The following is a 5,000-nucleotide window of genomic DNA, read 5'->3' as shown; positions in this document are numbered from 1 at the left end:
GAGGGTGTGAGTGTTTGTGAGAGAGAGTGTGTGTGAGAGAGAGTGAGTGTGAGAGTGTGTGTGAGAGAGTGTGTGAGAGAGTGTGTGTGAGAGTGTGTGTGAGAGTGTGTGAGTGTGTGAGAGAGTGTGTGTGAGAGGGTGTGAGTGTGTGTGAGAGAGAGTGCATGTGAGAGAGAGTGAGTGTGAGAGTGTGTGTGAGAGTGTGTGTGTGAGTGTGTGAGAGAGAGTGAGTGTGGGTGAGGGTGTGTGAGAGAGAGTGAGTGTGTCTGAGAGAGAGTGTGTATGAGGGTGTGTGTGTGAGAGTGTGAGAGAGAGAGTGTGTGTGAGCGTGTGAGTGTGTGTGTGTGAGAATGATTGTGAGAACATGAGTGTGTGTGAGAGAGAGTGTGTGTGAGAGTGTGTGTGTGAGAGATTGTGTGACAGTATGTGGAGAGAGTATGTGTGAGAATGTGTGTGAGAGAGTGTGAGTGTGTGTGAGAGAGAGTGTGTGAGAGAGTGTGTTTGAGAATGTGTGAGAGTGTGTGTGTGTGAAAGAGAGTGTGTGTGTGAGCGTGTGTCTGTGACAGTGTGTGTGAGTGTGTAAGTGAGTGTGTAAGAGAGTGAGAGTGTGTGAGAATGTGTGTGTGTGTGTGAGTGTGAGTGTGAGTGTGAGAGTGTGTGTGTGAGAGAGTGTGTTTGTGAGAGTGTGTGAGAGGGAGTGTGTGTGTGAGAGAGTGTGAGTGAGTATGAGAGAGTGAGTGTGTGTGAGATAGAGTGTGTGTGAGTGTGTGTGAGAGTGTGTGTGTGAGTGTGTGTGAGAGAGTGAGTGAGTGTGAGAGAGTGAGTGTGTGTGAGATAGAGTGTGTGTGATTGTGTGTGAGAGAGTGTGTGTGTGAGTGTGTCTGTGAGTGTGTGTGTGAGTGTGTGTGTGAGAGAGTGTGTGTGTGAGAGAGTGAATGTGTGAGATAGAGTGTGTGTGAGAGGGTGTGAGTGTTTGTGAGATAGAGTGTGTGTGAGTGTGTGTGAGAGTGTGTGTGTGAGAGAGTGTGAGTGAGTGTGAGAGAGTGAGTGTGTGTGAGATAGAGTTTGTGTGAGTGTGTGTGAGAGTGTGTGTGTGAGAGAGTGTGTGTGAGAGTGAGTGTGTGAGATAGAGTGTGTGTGAGTGTGTGTGAGAGTGTGTGTGAGAGGGTTTGAGTGTTTGTGAGAGAGAGTGTGTGTGAGAGACTATGTGTGTGTGTGAGAGTGTGTGAGTGTGTGAGAGAGTGTGTGTGAGAGGGTGTGAGTGTTTGTGAGAGAGAGTGTGTGTGAGAGAGAGTGAGTGTGAGAGTGTGTGTGAGAGAGTGTGTGTGAGAGTGTGTGTGAGAGTGTGTGAGTGTGTGAGAGAGTGTGTGTGAGAGGGTGTGTGAGAGAGTGTGTGTGTGTGTGAGAGAGTGAGTGTGTGAGAGAGAGTGTGTGAGAGAGAGTGTGTGAGAGAGAGTGAGTGTGGGTGAGGGTGTGTGAGAGAGAGTGAGTGTGTATCAGAGAGAGTGTGTATGAGGGTGTGTGTGTGAGAGTGTGAGAGAGAGTGTGTGTGTGAGCATGTGAGTGTGTGTGTGTGAGAATGATTGTGAGAACATGAGTGTGTGTGAGAGTGTGTGTGAGAGTGTGTGTGAGACAGTGTGAGTGTGTTTGAGAGTGTGTGTGTGAGCGAGTATGTATGCAAGAGTGTGAGTGTGTGAGAGAGTGTGAGTGTGTGTGAGAGAGTGAGTGTGTGAGAGAGTGTGTGTGTGAGCGTGTGAGCGTGTGTGTGTAAATGTGTGTGAGAGAACATGAAAGTTTGTATATGAGAGTGTGTGTGAAAGTGTGTGTGTGAGAGAGAGTGTGTGTGTGAGTGTGTGTCTGTGACAGTGTGTGTGAGAGTGTGTGTGAGTGTGTAAGAGAGTGAGTGTGTGTGAGAGTGTGTGTGTGTGTGAGAGTGTGAGTGTGTGTGAGTGTGAGAGTGTGTGAGAGAGAGTGAGTGTGTGTGTGAGTGTGTGTGAGATTGTTTCTGTGAGAGTGTGTGTGTGAGAGTGTGTGTGAGAGTGTGTGTGTGTGAAACTGTCGCACAAATTCCCAGACGGGTTGGAGAGGTCAGTGGCCTTTGCGTCTCGGTCACTAAGCTCAGCCGAGCGCAACTACGCCCAGATTGACAGGGAGGCCCTCAGCCTAGTATGGGGAGTAAAAAAATTCAACCACTATCTGCATGGGCAGAAGTTCACCTTGCTGACTGACCACCAACCACTTGTCTCCATCTTTAATCCAAAGAAGGGCGTTCCGGTGATGACTGCACAACGGTTACAAAGATGGTCCCTTTTTCTAGGGGCGAACCAATATGAAATAGAATATAAAGGCACAAAACAGCATGGAAACGCTGATGGGCTATCACGCCTGCCACTGCCTACTGTGGAGGAAGCACCAGCAGTGGACCCTATCGAGATATTTTATTCATCAATAATTGAACGAGTGCCAGTAACTAACGCGGATATAGAAAAGGAGACCTGCAATGATCCGACACTGTCTCGGGTATATGATTTGACGGTGTGTGTGAAACTGTGTGTGAGAGTGTGTGTGTGAGCATGTGAGTGTGTGTGTGAGAGTGATTGTGAGAACATGAGTGTGTGCGAGAGAGAGTGTGTGTGAGAGTGTGTGTGGGAGTGTGAGTGTGTGTGAGAGAGTGTGTGAGAGTGTGAGTGAGTGTGAGAGTGCGTGAGTGTGTGAGTGAGTGTGAGAGTGTGTGTGAGTGTGTGTGAGAGAGTGAGTGTATGTGAGAGAGTGTGTGTGAGAGGGTGTGAGTGTGCATGAGAGTTTGTGTGAGAGAGAGTCTGTGTGAGAGTGTGTGCGAGAGCATGAGTGGGTGTGAGAGGGATTGTGTGAGAGAGTGTGTGAGAGAGTGATTGTGTATGAGAGGGTGTGTGAGGGTGTGTGTGTGAGAGTGTGTGTGTGAGTGTGAGAGAGAGTAAGTGTGAGAGTGTGTGAGTGTGTGTGAGAGTGTGTGTGAGTGTGTGTGAGAGAGTGTGTTTGAGAATGTGTGAGAGAGAGTGTGCGTGTGTGAGAGAGAGTGTGTGTGTGAGAGAGTGTGTGTGAGAGAGAGTGAGTGTGTGTGAGAGAGTGAGTGTGTGTGAGAGAGTGTGAGTGTGTGTGAGAGAGTGAGTGTGTGTGAGAGAGTGTGAGTGTGTGTGAGAGAGTGAGTGTGTGTGAGAGTGTGTGAGAGGGTGATTGTGAGTGTGTGTGAGAGAGTGTTTGTGAGAGTGTGAGAGAGCGTTTGTGAGAGTGTGTTAGAGAGAGTGTGTGTGTGAGAGAGAGTGTGTGTGTGAGTGTGTGTGAGAGAGTGTGTGAGAGTGTGAGTGTGAGAATGAGTGTGAGATAATGTGAGTGTGTGAGAGAGAGCATGTGAGGGTGTGTGTGTGTGAAAGAATGTTTTTGAGAGTGTGTGTGTGAGAGAGTATGTGTGCGAGAGTGTGAGTGTGTGAGAGAGAGTGTGTAAGAGAGTGTGAGTGTGTGTGAGAGAGTGTGTTTGAGAATGTGTGAGAGAGAGTGTGTGTGTGTGAGAGAGAGTCTGTGAGAGTGTGTGAGAGAGTGAGTAAGTGTGAGAGAGTGCGTGTGAGAGAGTTTGTGTGACCGTGTGTATTTGTGAGAGTGTGTGTGAAAGTGTGTGTGTGAGTGTGTGTGTGAGAGAGTGTGTGTGTGAGACAGTGTTTTTGTTAAGAGTGTGTGTAAGTGAGTGTGTGTGAGAGAGTGTGTGTGAGAGAGAGTGCGTGTGAGAGAGTTTGTGTGACCGTGTGTATTTGTGAGAGTGTGTGTGAAAGTGTGTGTGTGAGTGTGTGTGTGAGAGAGTGTGTGTGTGAGACAGTGTTTTTGTTAAGAGTGTGTGTAAGTGAGTGTGTGTGAGAGAGTGTGTGTGAGAGAGAGTGTGTGTGAGAGTGTGAGAGTGTGTGAGTGTGTGAGAGTGTGTGTGAGTGTGTGTGAGAGTGTGTGTGTGTGTGAGAGAGTGTGAGTGAGTGTGAGAGAGTGAGTGTGTGTGAGATAGAGTGTGTGTGAGTGTGAGTGAGAGTGTGTGTGTGTGAGTGTGTGTGTGAGAGAGTGTGAGTGAGTGTGAGAGAGTGAGTGTGTGTGAGATAGAGTGTGTGTGAGAGTGTGTGTTTGTGAGTGTGTGTGTGAGTGTGAGTGAGTGTGAGAGAGTGAGTGTGTGTGAGATAGAGTGTGTGTGAGTGTGTGTGAGTGTGTGTGAGAGGGTGTGAGTGAGAGTGTGTGAGAGAGTAGTTTGTGAGGGAGAGTGTGTGAGAGTGTGTGAGAGTGTGTGTGAGAGTGTATGAGAGAGTGAGTGTGTGAGAGAGAGTGTGTGAGAGAGAGTGTGTGAGAGTGTGTGTGTGAGAGTGAGTGTGTGTGAGAGAGTGTGTGAGAGTGTGAGTGTGAGAGTGAGTGTGTGTGAGAGAGTGCGTGAGAGAGTGAGTGTGAGAGTGCGTGAGAGTGTGAGTGAGTGTGAGAGTGTGTGTGAGTGTGTGTGAGAGAGTGAGTGTATGTGAGAGAGTGTGTGTGAGAGGGTGTGAGTGTGTATGAGAGTTTGTGTGAGAGAGAGTCTGTGTGAGAGTGTGCGAGAGAGAGTGAGTGCGTGTGAGAGTGTGTGTGTGAGAGAGTGTGTAAGAGAGTGAGTGTGTATGAGAGGGTGTGTGAGGGTGTGTGAGAGTGTGTGTGAGTGTGTGTGAGAGAGTGTGTTTGAGAATGTGTGAGAGAGAGTGTGTGTGTGTGAGAGAGAGTGTGTGTGTGAGACAGTGTGTGTGAGAGAGTGTGAGTGTGTGTGAGAGAGTGTGAGTGTGTGTGAGAGAGTGAGTGTGTGTGAGAGTGTGTGAGAGAGTGTTTGTGAGTGTGTGTGAGAGAGTGTTTGTGAGAGTGTGTGAGAGAGTGTTTGTGAGAGTGTGTTAGAGAGAGTGTGTGTGTGAGAGAGATTATGTGTGTGAGGGTGTGAGTGTGTGTGAGAGAGTGTGTGAGAGTGTGAGTGTGAGAAT

Source organism: Somniosus microcephalus, unplaced genomic scaffold, assembly GCF_052327205.1.
Source record: "Somniosus microcephalus isolate GS21.2 unplaced genomic scaffold, FLI_Smic_1.0 scaffold319, whole genome shotgun sequence".
NCBI lineage: Eukaryota > Metazoa > Chordata > Chondrichthyes > Squaliformes > Somniosidae > Somniosus > Somniosus microcephalus.
Note: the sequence above shows the minus strand (reverse complement) of the source record.